General features: G+C 53.8%; 1 protein-coding gene across 4 annotated transcripts in view; it reads left to right on the top strand.

Annotated features, from left to right (window-relative positions):
• Nucleotides 1–11,239: 11,239 nt before the first annotated feature.
• Zmiz1 (zinc finger MIZ-type containing 1) overlaps nt 11,240–14,671 on the top strand; it is a 200,528-nt gene continuing 197,096 nt past the window's right edge. For 2 of the 4 annotated variants that reach the window (XM_041662295.1, XM_041662296.1), the window contains exon 1: nt 11,241–11,835. The gene's annotated coding sequence lies outside the window, so the exon portion shown is untranslated. Of the gene's footprint in view, nt 11,836–14,671 lie in introns of all 4 variants that reach the window. The other 2 variants (XM_041662299.1, XM_041662298.1) reach the window with 2 other exon arrangements.

A 14,671-nucleotide genomic window follows, 5' to 3' on the forward strand; every position in this document is an offset into this window, starting at 1 on the left:
AGCCTCCTTGAGACTTTCTTCCAGTTCACAGGCCAGACTAGCTCACAGAATGTTGGAAGAGATCCATATCCATGAAATTCCTACATCCAAAGATGTGCATCTGCTCACATACACTCTCTTACTCTGAGTCACTCTAGGAATGTCTGCTTTGGAGCCAATGCTCAGCTCCCCTGGCATCCGAGTACTAGATACCTAACATCACCATCCTGTGAGAGGGATGGGTGCCCAGAAGTCACTAGTGGGTACAGAGATCAGATCTCCCAAGAAAGGTCTCCCTACCATGAAACCCTGAGGCCGGAGCTGGAAGGAGCCAGGTATCCTGAGTGGAAAAGAAAGAGTCTTACAGAATGAGAACACTGCCTAGGCAAGCACACAGCACACCGTGCTCAAGGAATGCCCAGCTGCATGCGCTGCACTACCCTGCTGGCTGCACCAGGAACATACGTCCATCTCAGAGCATTTGTTGCAGGAGGGCAAATGAGGTTCCACGTGGCCCTAAATGGGGCCATGAGAGTAAGGCAGATCCTTAAAGGCCCCCCCTTCCCCTTAAAGAGGTCATGCCCTCTGGGGTTGAAGAATCTAATGCCATGTCTCAGTAGTGCAGTCAGGACAGTGGTTCTGCATGTATTTACTGCAATGATTTGTTTAAAAGAGGAAGGGAATTATGGCCACATTTAGGGTGCTGGTTCCTTCCGAGAAGTAGGGGGCCAAGAGCCAGGTCTTCCCCAGTGCCCAAAGAATCCAGTTCTTAAGCAGAGTGGCTATGAGCTTCCATTGGGATGTGTTCATAGCTCACAAATAGTCTTTTATATGTAGGAAATATAATGTAATAAAATTTTAATTGTGTATAAGTCCAGGTTTACAGGGCTGTTGCGAGGCTGGGTTGGCTGAGAGGCCTCTATGATACCCTGAGGCTGGCATCCTTAAAGGTACCCTATCCAGCTCTGAAGCAGTGTAAAGGCCCGAGCTCTCTTCATAGTCCCACAAAAGGCATAGAAGATCCCAGTCATGACTAGAACAAGGCTGGGCATGGGTAGGAAGATAGGCATAGAAGGTCAGCCCATTCTTTGTAAGAACTGCACATATCGGCCTGAGCCTTGTTGACCTCTGTACAGTGGCAGACTCTGATAAGCTGTGGTCCTGGGTCTGATTAGACTGTACCACTTAGGTCATATTCCTTGGGATACTCTGCGCCCCTACTAGCAGGCCTATTACAGGGCCTGTGAGGACTGGAACATGTGTGTTCTGTGACACCCCTGGCATTTAGGATCCCTCTACCAATGTTGGTAAAAAACAAACGAACAACAGAAAAAAAAATCTCTACCTGAACAAAGCCCCTTCATATGGACAGGGAAGGACTGGAGTATAGAATAACTGAGCTCGAGGCCTAACTCCACTGCTTTTTGGCCAGAGCCTCTCTCAGGTCTTTTCCCTAGGGCACATTGAGCTTCAGTGTGACATGGGACTACCAGAGCCCCTCTGGAGAGGAGAAGGTCAGCCCAGGAGTGAGACAGTGAGAGTGAGAAAGTTCTGGCAAAGCAGAGTACATCGCCTATGCCAGGCAAGTATCTTGGGCTCTGATCTCCTTCCCATGGATATGCTGGGCCTCCCCTGGGGCAGTGCTAATCCCTGCTGCAGTGTAGTACTGAGGCTTCAACTCAACTGCTGGGTTGGAGGAGGGTCCCTTTTCATTCTAGGGCCCTGCCCATACACCTGAGACCCAGTACTTACTGGAAGTCTGAATAAGGACAGAGGTTTGGGCATACTGGCAGGGGAAAGTGGGTCTCATAGTGTCCTTAAAGCACAGGCCTGATGTTCTTCAAGGACTCGTTAGCATACTCTCCAATGCCTGCCTTCAGGAGCCACGATTGGGCTGTCCTAAGCTGGAGGGAAGAACAGGGCTCAGCATGGATCTGCCTCCATAGATACCAACAAGCCTTTGGCAACAGAAAACAGGTGAGAAAGACTGAGCAGATCTGGTAGCTGTCACCCCAATCCAGGCATGCTGAGCTCCTTTGGCCCTACCATCTCTTCTCTCTCTCTCCATACTGCCGTCTACCTCCGGTCTCACAAGGTTCCAGCTCCCATCTCATGCCATCTTTCATCCTTCAACGGACCCCAAGGTCCACTCTTCACGCCTATTCTGCAGAAGAAACCAAGACTCCGAGAATTAGAAAGATGGGCCCAGTAAGAGGTGAGTGAATTCTGAGCTGAGGAGCTTCCAGAGAATCAGAGTATCAGGCCGGCCCAGGTGAACCCAGCTCTCTTTGCGCTATACCGCCTTTCAAAGCGTATGAGCACTGCATGGCCTCTGCTCCCCTGCCCAACAGCGTGTGCAGAAATGTGAGTCTTATACAGACGGACCTCTGATGCTCTCCCACTAACACACTTGGCCTTTGCTCCTCTGTCTACTTTTGTGAAGACCCATCACAAATGCCTCTCAGTGAGTTTCCTTCCACTTTATGATGCTTTATCCATCAGTGACCTCCCTGTCCCCTAGTCAAGGGCCCGGAGATGTTCTGCTCTTGGGTACTAACCACTTTACCTGCTGAGAGGCCCAAAGGGAAGATCAGTGGCTTCTCTGCATCATTCCACCTCTATCTCTAGGCTGGGGTAAGGATGTGCAAAGGTGGGGAACATTATGGATGCCCCAATTCCCAGCCTTTACAATCCACTGGCACACTCCTAGCACTGCCGTACAGCATCAAGTGTCACAGCTGTGGCTTGGAAACAGGCTGTCCCGGGCTCATATCTCAGCTCTTTCACCCAGGACCCATGTGACCTTGGACTTATATAACCTGGCTGTGTCTTAAATTATCTTTTTATTTGGTTGGTTAGTGGGTTCCCCAGGCTAGCATCATATTCTTGATGTTCTTCCTGCCTCAGCCTCTACAACGCCGTGATTATAGGTGTGTACTACTACTGTACCCGGTATACTATTGATAGAAATAGATTAGTCCCAGAGTTCCAAGCTTTGGAGGATGAAGGGCATCCACATATGCAAACTCTTGGATTAAGACCCTGTATCTCATATTGTTATATGTGTGACTGCTGTTACTAGTATTAGAGTCTAATAACTAGACTAAGAAGAGGCATTGGCACAAGGTCTATCCAGAAGAGGATAGAAGTCCAGACAGGAATGGGAAAAGGGGCTCCATTTTAATCCCACTGAATTGCCAAAACCATCTTGGAAGTGGTTATCACCAGGCCTGCCTTGAAGATAAGGAAACTGAAGCTCCCAGAGGTGGTGTGAGCTCCAGAGAATGCATATCCCTAGTGGCAGAGCTGGGATGGAAGGCCAGGTCACATGGCTCCAAAGTCCACACTTTCAACAGCCCGAGCTGCCTCTCTGTCTGGCAGGAAGATAAGCCGTGTACACAAATAGCTGTAATCCGAGGTAGAAAGTGATAAGTGCCAAAAGGGATGATAAAGGCTCTGGGAGGATTTGAGAGGGAGACAGGCCTACCCAAGGCAGGAAGAGAAAGGGAGGCGTCAACATAAGCTTGGGAGAGTGGGTGTCAGTCAGTCTGAGTTGGGTCTGGGAGGTGGACAGGCAGAGTAGGTGGAGCCAGGGAATCTAAGACTGTACCTAGCACCATGGCATCGTCAGGGCCCAATAAATATTTGTGAAAGGAAGGGAAGAAAGGGTAGGGAGAAGGGCAGAAAGGAAAGTGGCTGTACCATCTCTGCTAAGGCCAGGATCTACCCGTCTCATGGGGCTGAGATCAAGATGTGAAGGGCTGCCTGCCTGAGAACAGTGAGGTATTTTGCTCAAAGAACTTTCCAGCAAGTAAAGTTGGACCGGGCTTCTCTTCGGGGTAACTCTGTGCTGTAACCTGCTCGTACTGGCTTAGGACAGGCAGCAGTTAAACTTTCACCAACTGTGTGAACTGCTAAGCGAGCAGCACCAGGCCACCATGGTAGGACTATTTACTCTAAGGGAATCAACAGATACTACGAATCAGGTTTTCCCCAGTGTGGAGAGCCAGATGTTAAACATTTACTAGCACACACACACACCAGTGGGCAGAGGTCTGCTCTGTAAAGGAGCAAGCATTCTATCTCCTCCGGAAAGGTATGGGGGTGGGGAGAGACTGTTACTTCCTGGGAAGAATGAGGCTAAGGTGTTCTTGCTTAGTGAGGGGGCTCAAGTCAGATGACCTGAGAAGTTCCTCTCTGGCTTCAAGTGCCCATGAAAAGTTGGGTTTAAGAAAACACTGTACCAGGCTAGTTACACCAGGAAATCATTAACCACTTGAACTAGAAGGTGGGAGTGGGGCAAGGACCTAGAAACCATGGGAGAAGCTATGTGCTCACAGATGTCAAGAGAGCCTTTCTCAGTCCACAGAGCCAGAGGAAAGAGAGCCTATGTCTCTAGACCCTGGGTCCAGGGCTCCTCCTGGGGCACATGGCTGGACCTCGGCGAACAGAAGTCTCTACATAGGGCCTGTTTGGCTTGTTTCCTCCATCAGAATGTCAGATGGGCGGCAGCATGGGTTACATTTGCCTCCACTTTTTTGGATTCCTAGCACTTAGCTCTGTGCTTGACACACTGCTCAGAGCCAATGGCATTTGTTGAATGAATCGGAGTGTCTGAAATCCTGTCTCCTGGAGTTTCTGGGGAGAGGAGTGGCATCTTTTGAAACATCACTACCTGGGTTAGTGACACGGAATCGAGTTATCAGGACCCAAATCCTGGCAAGAACCCCCCCCACACACACACACACATACACACACCTATGTATACCCCTGTATGATACTGGCCAAACCACCAAGCAATTTTCTTCTTCCACAAAGTGGGTTGTGCAATCTGCCTGCCTCCTGGGAGTGTTGTGGCACTTATGTGGGACAGAAAATGCTCTCTACAAATTCACAAGTGTTATTCCCTAAGGGAAGAGGGAGCTTGAGAAGTCAGCCCTAGTAGACCCTGGCCAGTGACCAGATGTTGGCTTTGCAGGGCTGATCACTGGAGTAACCTGGGTCAGAATGGCCCATGGCCTGGGAAGGTCAGAGTTCAGGTGCAAGAGGGATCTCTCAAAAGGGGTGAGAGCAAAAGGAGACAGTCACGAAGTCTTGCAGAGCCCTTTCCAAAGAGCAAACAGAAATTGTCTCAGGAGAGAGTTGTTTGATGTGCCTTTAGGTTCCCGATCCTTTACCCCTGCAGATGGCATACCATCCTGGGCGTGGATAGGAAAGCCCGCCGCGCTCACCCTGGATTCAAACCAGTATTTAAAGTGATGTTCTAGAAGAGAGATGTTTGCAAGACCCCCAGACATGTACCTACAGTCCTTTCTTGGTAGGGAAGGGGTCCAGCTCACCCAAGGCTGCAGTGAATGAGGAAGGAAAGCATGATGGTGGCAGTGTCCTCCAGCCCTCCCAAATGACATCTGATACTCGCAGTAGGGGTAAAGCCAGGCCTCTGGACGGCTGACTCCTGATCCAACCTGTAGTATGAGGGCCAGGCTTGTTAAGAGTTTCTGTCCTGCCCAGTTCCCACAGCTGGTAACCCCCAAAGAAAATCACAGAGAGTCTATATTAATAATAAACTGATTGGCCCATTAGCTCAGACTTCTTATTAGCTCTTGTAGCTTATATCAACCCATTGTTCTTATCTATGTTAGCCACATGGCTCGATACCTTTTTCAGCAGGGCAGATCTTGCTTCTTCTGTAATTGGGGCAGGACTGGTTAGGAATGGGCTTCCTCCTTCCTAGAATTCTCCTGTTCTCATCACCCCACCTCTACTTCCTGTCTGGTTGACCCGCCTATACTTCCTGTCTGGCCAATCAGCATTTATTTAAAACATGATTGACAGAATATAGACAATTCTCCCACACCACCATCCTATGTATCAGGATTCTGGTTCTGGTTGGTACCAACTGCAGTTAAAACAATGCCTCGGTTTCTCTTCTTTGTCCTCTCTCATTCTGATTGAGGGGAGAAGGACCACAACCACTCACTGAATGGCTCAGAGTCATCAAGGTGTATGTCCTCCAAAAAGAGCACAGTTTCAGGAGCTCCAAGGCAGGTTGCAACAGAATGGCTGTTACTTTGGTGAGCTTGATACTGTCCCACCCTTGCTCTGGGATCCTGTGCAGAGTCATGGCTCACTCTGGTCTTTTTTTCTACTACCTCCCTGAGAGCTTACCTTCTAGTCACCTGTTTAACATCAGTTATTTTTCTTTCCTAAACCAGAAGAATGGTATCTAGGCGAGTCCTTAACGGGAGCCTGGTCTATCGATGTGTGTCCCCCTATCTCTGCTGTACGTGACTGCTTGTCAGTTCACTGGGTGATAGTATAAAACCATTCTACCTCTAAAGGTAGGGGGACTGGGTAGTTTTCCACTATGAGGTGTTACATTCATTTCCTGTGCCTCAGTTTTCTTATCAGTGAAATGGAGCCATTAGTACTAATTCTCAATTCAGGTGAGGACCAGAATACAAGTGCATGAGCTACTGAGGACCTGGCCTATAGCAGGAACTGGATAGGCAGTCGCTATGGTCACACTGATATGAAGGCAGTATGGCAACATTCGGAGATGGAGATGATGTAGACAACCTGGCTTGTGGTATCACCAGAGTAGGCTCCTGAGCAGGTGGCTGCAGCTATGGACTGGAAGGCTGAGATGGGTGTGTCCTAGGAGACAAAAGGAGTGTGCACAAAAGCAGGCAAGGAGTGGTGTGCATGCGATGGTGGTACTCCTGGAAGTCACCAAACATGAAGGACATGAAGACAGGTTAGGGCAAGAGGTTGTGAAAAGCATGTGTATGTGAGATGTCAGGCCTGAGCTTCTCTGCAGGGGGAAGGTGCAACAGGATGGAGGCAGGAAGCCGCTGTACTCCACCCTTGGCATGCTGCATCTTTATCTCCCCAGCTGTCCTTCACACACCAACCAGTCCCAGCCTGTTCTTTGGTGGAGCTCTGGTGTAGGGAGAGGGTGCTGCAGGAAGCGGCCCACCTTTCATGCCTCCCCTATACTTCCCAGTCCTGTGGCCCAGGGAAAGCCACCACCTCCCTCTGTGCCATCTTAGTCATCCACAGAAGTGCCATTGTGAGGATCAGAGGATGTCAGAGCAAGATGATATGTCCTAGCTGGGCGTGGTGGCTCACAGCTGGAATCCTAGCATTCAGCCAATACAGAACTGAGTTCAAAGGCCAGCCTGGGCTACATAGCAAGACCTTGTCTCAAAGTGCTCCACCACCATGAAGAAACCAAAACAAATAAGTCCTACACGGTCATATACTGGGAGTCTTCCTCTGATACATCCGTTTTCTAGTGTTCAGAAAAGGGAGGAGAATCTAGCTGGAACACAGAAGACTCTGTGCTTGAGGGTACAGGTTTTCTGTGTTGGACCAACTATCTACTCCTAAGAGGTACAGGTACAGAGCTGGGCAGGATCCAAAGGCTCCTGCTCCAACCACAGGGGAAGACTAATTATGCTGTCATTACTCACTGTCCAGGAAGGGCTCAGACAGAGATCAGCTTCTAGCAGGAGCTTATACTTCCCCCTAAGCACTTCAAAAGTCACTTCAGCTGTACCATACTTGGTCGTGAGATGAGCTCAGGGGTGCAGCCCGAGCTGGAACCCCAGCAACCAGTCTATTCTCTTCCAGCAGCCTGGAGACACAGGAGGAGAGGGAACTCCAAAGCACCCGGCCCACGGAGCAGTGAGTTGAATTTTCGCATACCTTTTGGCTCTAGAAGTAGAGAGGCAGGAACTGTATGCTTGTTCCTACCTCAGCCCACGAATAGCAGCCTGGGTCCAGAGGCCGCTATACCCTACCTGCACAGATTCGCTGCACACTCATGGTGCTCACACCTCTCATCAATGCTTTCCTCCTGGCCCTTGGCCTTCCTGCTTCCTGGGACCCAGTGACAGCCTACACTCTGGTGGGTACCAACTTGGCCTTCTGAGCCAGAGGGAATACAGGAACCTTTCCCCATCCAGGCCTACTGCAGCTGAGGCTGAAATTGGGAACTCACGGCATAGACAACAGCAAGGCTTGATCTCATTGTCATGAGACCTAGTCTTTGGTTTATAGAAGGCCTAGAAAAGCAGAACAACTTGCCTAGGGCCACACAGAGTATCTGGTTAAGGATACAGACCTCAGGTTGTTGGCTAACAGGAAACTGTTAATGAGGGCCGGAGCAGCTTGGGAACGGTATTTACAGTCCACTTTTCTTTGGAGGGGATAGTAACGTACCTAACTGCAGGCAATAAGTAAATACCGTTCATGCCCTCACTCAGCACACATTAGGTAGTGAATAAGTCATACCTTTGAAGACTCCAGAGGGAGCCAACAGGCCTAGTAACCTCCTGGGCAGATGAATAGAGGTAAGGGCCTGGGGTCCCCAAAGCTTGAGGCCTGGGGCCCTCACAAGAAGCCTGGGTGTGATTTCTCAGGTTTACTGCCCCAAAGGTGTCATGCTTGGTGGACTGGGAAGACTGAAAACCACCTGACTCTGTCTTGCTAGGCTCCTCTGCCCTTGGCAGCCACTTTCAGGTTTCCAGATGAGCATGTTGGCTAGAAATAAGGGGTGGGGGAGCCAGCAGGATGTCTCATCATTGGGTAAAGGCTTTTGCTGCTGAATCTGAGGATTAATCTCCAGGACCTACACTGATGGACTGAGAGAGATGACTCCCAAAAGTTGCACTCTGACCTCCATGTGCATCCCTCTCCTCAACTAAGTAAATACAATGTAATTTTAAAGAAGGAAAGTGGGTGGAGCCTTCCGGACAGGAGTTTTGAACATGAATGTTCACCTAAGGTCACCATTTTCTCCACTTCTGGAGGTGGCCAGCTCTGATTACTAACAGAAGGAGTTGGAGAGAGGTTGAGAGGGCTGGATGCTGTGACTTGCGGTCGGTCATCAAGGCAACAGGAACTGGCCCAGATGTTGGTTGGGGCTAGATTCTTGCATCTCAAATCTGACAGGGACTATTATGCAGGGGATGGAGGTGGCCAATGCTCTGTACGTCTGAGGGTGGGAGGGCTCTGGCTCCATTCAGAAAACTGAATTCTCACCTTTCAAGTCAAGCTTTCCAGCGTTTCTCAGTCTACCCTTCCAACCTGGGCCACCCACAGGCTGGTGTGTGTGTGTGTGTGTGTGTGTGTGTGTGTGTGTGTGCTGTTGCTGTTAATCTTCTCGGGAATGTGCTGGGACCAGGTCATTCCAGTGTCCCTAGAGGTCTGGAAATGATTTCATGCCACCTACTTTCCTCAGGGAAATTCAGCTGCCACCTGTGGGTGGGTAGTGGGCAAGTTGCTAACAGGTCATCCTGTGTGACAGGTCTGGGGACTAAGGCCAAGGAGCAGCGCCCGCTCTCAACCCCCCCCCCCCAATCGCTCCTCCCTCCCTCACACCCAATGGCAGCAGGAGGCAGAATTTACCTCAGGAAAAGTAGTTTTCCCGCACCCAGACAACCCCTGTCCCACGTCCCAGTGGACCTGAGCCGCAGTCTGCCCTCAGGAATTTCAGGCTGAGTTCACAGCTGCCAAACCGTCAGTGCTTTGAGAATGAATTCAAAGCTAGCAAACGCATTTTGCCTCCTTGTCTTGGTGGTGGAAGGAGTGATCTCTCTGGCTCTGAAGGAGTTCAAGCCGAGGTCAGAGCAGCCAGCCCTCTGAAGGATATTCTAAAACGGGGGTCTGCAGTGAGGGGGGGGCTCTCCGGCCTGCTCGTTCTGTTGGCCAGCGGTGCGCTAAGATCACCGCTCAAGAGGCTCAGGAACCCGCGAGTCTGCGTGGCACGTCTGCGCTCCCATGCGGACCTCGTCAATCAAACTGCGGCCCCAGCGAGGCCAAGACTTCTTCCGCCCGCCCAAGGCCCCAAGGAAGACCCCCGCCCGGGCTGCCTGCCCGAGCCCGCCCCCAGCGGTGTCATTGTTCTCTGACGTCACGCGGCGGCCCCGCCCCTCTCCCCCCACCTTTCCTCCCCACCTCCGGTTCTCCCGGCTGGTGGCCCAGCAGCCTCCGACGACCCGGCAGCTCAGGGCTCCCCCCGCCGCCCGGCCGGGGCTGCGCCCCCTTGCGCTCTCCCCAACTTGCCTTTGTTATTCCAGCTCCCTTCCTCGCCTCGCCTCCGACACCGCGGCTGCCTGCAAAACGCGGAGCACGGAATACTCGCCACACCTGGATTGCCTAGCGGGCTCCGGCCCAAGCCTCCCCCGCCTGCCCTGGAGGGGAGTGCGTGCGTGCGCTCGTGTCCAACCCAGACGCTTGTTATCCTCAAGACTGGAGTACCTCGAATCAGGAGGGGGGTTTGAGGAAAGGATGTGGAAGAGTAAGAGGAACATGTGTTTGTATGTGTACGCGAGCTTGAGATGAAGTGCACGGGGGAATACCTCGTGGTTTTTGGTGTGTTTTTTTTTTTAAAGTGTACCGGAGGTAGTGTACAGCGATGTTCATGTGTACAGTAGGAGTCAGAGTACACGCGCATATTTAGGATGGAAAGTGTGTGTGCAAGTGTGTTGGGGTGCACTGTGCGTGCTTTGCTGAGGGTAGGCGCAAACGTGTGTGCCGTTTGTGTAGGAGTTTCTGTGTGAGTGGCCACAGACTTGAGCCAAAGGTAGTGCGCACTTGGATACTTTCGGGGGCGGGTCTGCAAGGGAAACCCCCCTCGAGTGGGCGCACCTAACTGTGCTTCGTGAGTGCCCTCCGCGCCCCACAGTAGTAGTGCTCAGCCCTGGGCTAGAAGCTGGGCTGGGTTCTTTCCACTTTGGCAGCGCGAGAGCGCTCGGTTCGTGGCGCCCAGGAGCTCCTTGCATGGCACCTGGGCGTTCTTGCGGCTTTGAACTTCGAGTGGGGTGGGGACATATAGTTCGCTCTGCAACCGTCGCTCTTCCTCAGAGGTCAAGGGAGGAGCGCTTCAACCTCCTCTACGTCACTAGTGGTGGTGAAGGTTAAGGTCCTCTCACCCTCTCTCTACCATCCGGTTTTAGGAATAATCCCAAAGTCTCCGGGGAAGCTTTGCACACCTCTCCTTAGCAACTCGGTCGCCCCACTTGGAATAGCTGACAGCATCTGCGGTCCCAGTGTATTCAGGCAGGGGACCAGCAGGAAGCGGGGGTACACCTCCGGGCAGTAATCTTGGGTCTACCAACGCGGTCCCTTTCTAGGCACATCAGTCTCCCCACTCCAAATGTAAGGGATTGAGGGGGTGATGAAGATCAGCGAAGGGAGGCTAGAGGAGGGAGGTGAGTTAACCAGAGGCATAGGGGTGTGGAGGTAACGAGGAGCCTACCAGGGTCTGGAATAGAAAAGCTTAGAACAGAGACCTGGAAACAGGAAGAAAGGGAGGGAAAGGAGAGATAGAGAGTCAGAAAGGAAAGGGAAAGGGAGAGCGCAGCGAGCGCGCAGATGGAGAGCGAACCAAGGCAAGCGGAGCTGAGCGCTGAAGGCGCGGCGCTCCGCTCCTACAGTAACTCCGTGCCGGCTTTTGCTGGAGGCCGGCGGCGCGGGGCCCTTTGGAAATAGAATAGCCAATGTAATCTGACACTTCAACTTGCTCGGCTCCGGGCGAGTTGATTCACTTACTCACCCCCTAACGCCGAGTTCCTTTTCACTGTCTGTGGACATTAAAAAAGCAAGCGGCGGCGGCGGGCGCCCGGAGAGCGAGCGGCCGGGCGGGCCAGCAGCGATCGGGCCGCAGAGCAAGGGAGCAGCGCCGGCGCAGCGCGGTGACCCCAGCCCCGGCCAGCTGGGAGCCGGAGCCGGAGTCGGAGCCGAGCAGATCTCCGCGCTCTCCCTGCGCTCCTCCCGGCTCCAGCCGGCCCTACCCGGCGGTGGCGGCGGCGCGTCCTCCAGCGGTGGCAGCGGTGCTCGCAGCGCCCGGTAAGTTTGGGGACAGAGCCAGGCGCCCGTTAGTACCGAGGCTTCATCTCTCTCCCCGCGGATCGTCGGGGTGCAAGTGCGGGGCACTGTACTAGGACTTTCCGCTTAAAGCCTTAGCTCCGGCTGGGCGAAAGGGGCCAGCCGTACGGGCTCGGTGCGCTGCTTTGGCCGTCGGGGGCGGAGGCCCTGGCCACCCGCGAGCGCCGAGCTGGGTAGAGCTGCTCGGGATGAGCGCGGGGACCGGGGAATCGTCGGGTGTGCGGGGCGCCGGTGCGGTTTGTGTGCGCGAGGACTCGGTGCCCGCCTCCTGCCGGCGCGCCTCCAGCAGTCGCGCTGAACACTCGGGGGCCGGCCGGGATACTGATTCGGAGGAGGGAGAAAAGGATCCGGGAAGGCTTGGCTGAGTCTCCCTCGCCTCATTTGGAAAGATGTGAAGTTGTGCTCCTGTGTGCGTAAGAGAACCTCTGGGAAGGCGCTGGATTCCAGGGTGTTCAGGGTTGGTGGTGTTAAGTATGCTTTCTATGGAGAACACACTTTTGTACATGGGAGATGGGGGCGCGGTTAAGTTGTTCTGGGGGGGAGAATGGCCCAGGAAAACGCGGCGCGTGGCTGGAGCAGTGCACGCCGAAGGGAGTGAGTGTGTCGAGGCTTCCCGTTTGGGCTTCAGAAGCTGAAGGGGCTTTCAGGCCAACGCCTGGCTGGGGCTGCCCCAGCCAGGAGGCGAACCCAAGGGGAAGATGTGTCTGTGTGTGCGCGCGCGCGTTGCAAATACGAAAGTAATTTCCCCGTGTTCTTTCTTCCTCTCTGTCTCCGGCGGCGGTGGCCCCGGGGGAGTGGTAGGCCGGCCCGGGCGGAGGTTGAGGGGCCGGACTGGAGCTGAAGCTGGGGTACGGATGGTGGGGGCAAGCTCTGAAAGCTTGTTTCGCATTCCTGGTGTCAGGGCCGGGGAGAAAACAGTGGGGAGCATGGCCTCGATGTCGTGGTGTAGGCTGCGGGAGCGCGTCGCCCTCTGGCCGGGGACATCTGTCCAGGAAGCTGGCCAGGCAGGGAGAGGGCGCGGTGCAGAGGGCAGGCTCCCCGCCCTGGAGTGGTGGGGGCGCGGGCGAGGGGCAGCCGCCTCTCCCGGCCATTGTGCGCCAGCAGATTTTCACGGGAGACTGCCCCGAAGCCGCCGGAGAAGGCCAGGAGCCGGCCACAGCCCCGGGTTTAAAAGACACTCCAGGAATGTAAACAACTCGGGCGGGAGGGCTAGCGAACGGGAGCGCGCTCCTGGGCCCCCCACCCTCTCTCGGGGACAGCCGATAGACAGACCACTCTGCCCTTCCCTCTACCTGCCGCAAACTTTTCCCTCCTCTGCTTTACAGTTCCACCTTGTGCCTCCAGCCCGTAGCAGGGCGAGGGCCTCTCTCACCACTCGGGCTCAGGGAGCCTAGCATCCCGCACCCGATCCGGAGACCCGGTGGCCAGATCTCGGTTTCAATGCCGGGAGCCCGAGAGACGTCTGCCTCGGGAGCTGCAGCTCCTTGGGCTGGCAGTGTTAAGAGTAACTGGGACTAGGAGCCTACCTCCCTGGATTGCTTGCTCGCTCTCTCCCGCCCTCCTTCCCGCCCCCCCCCCCCCCCCCGCTCTCCCCCTTCCCCTTTCCCCTGACTGCTTTTCCAATGCCCTGACATGAGGGAGGAAGATTTAACTTGGCAGCCCAAACAAATGTTCTCTCTGAGATCTCCAAGAAGCTGGCTGGCGGCTGGGTTGGCGGGGTGAGTGCACCACTCGGCCAGCCTTTCCCTTCTCTCTGCACTGCCAGGGACATTTGGAGCCCCGTGGGTGGACAGCCCAGGGCATGAAGAGTGGGGACCAACCCCCGGGATTTGAAAGGGCAATCAGTGGGCTGCGCCTGTGGAAGCCCCTGCCTTGGCGTTCGTTACATAGAGAACCATTGGCTCCAGCAGCCTCCTGGTGCCAATGGTTTTCTGAAGGGTTTTCTTGAGCAACAGTTTGCCTCTGCTGCAACCTGGGACCTGGGCCTGGTAGACCAGAGGGTTAACTAGTTCAGTCTCCTCCCTCCCTCGTGGGTGTGAGGACAGGCTGGTTACACTGGGCAGGGCAGGAGGCCAGAGGCTGTTCCCAGAGGTGCCTGGTTTTGCTTATTGTTTTTTTGAAGGTACAGATAAAGAGATCGGTGACTGGGGCTGGAGAAACAGGCGACTTGGCTGCTGGTGAATTCCGACCTGCACCCCCTGTGCTTGCATGGTGACTAGATTGTGGAAGGCCTGTGACCTATTTGGGAAGTTTGGATGAGGGAGCAAACCCATGGCCTTTCTTATCCGGGCTGGTTTTTGAGGAGGTCCAAAGCAGGGGGAATTCCTGGCCCCTTGCTTGGGACCTCTGGCCGCCGAGTAGAGGCAGAGGGTTTGTGAACACCCCCGGGAGCCTTGTGCTGACCTTTCCCTCTTCAAGAAGAGGATGTCGAAACACCAGCATCAAACAAAAGGCACATTGAAAGCCCTATCTGCCTAGGAGCGCCTGCGGCTTTGGGGCCAGGAGTGCCTTCAGAGGGAGATGGTGTTTTCCTCTGGCTTTTAGGATTTTGGTTGTTTTGTTTTCCCCCCAAAGACAGAAGCATCACTGGCCCCCAAGTCACACGGTTAGGAGACCTAGTTTTCTCCTATGAATCAGAAGTTGGGACTTGGGAACTTAGTGACTGAGGCTGGGGGCGGAGCTATAGACTTTCCAGGACTTGAGCTGCGGTTGTAAGACTTTCTGAGTACTGCTCACAGGCTCACAGAGGGACTGGACTAATGAAAAAACTTTGAATAAATAGCCTGTCTGTGCAGAA

This window comes from Microtus oregoni, unplaced genomic scaffold (assembly GCF_018167655.1).
Source record: "Microtus oregoni isolate MIOR12 unplaced genomic scaffold, Mior012 000013F_ref0000133, whole genome shotgun sequence".
NCBI lineage: Eukaryota > Metazoa > Chordata > Mammalia > Rodentia > Cricetidae > Microtus > Microtus oregoni.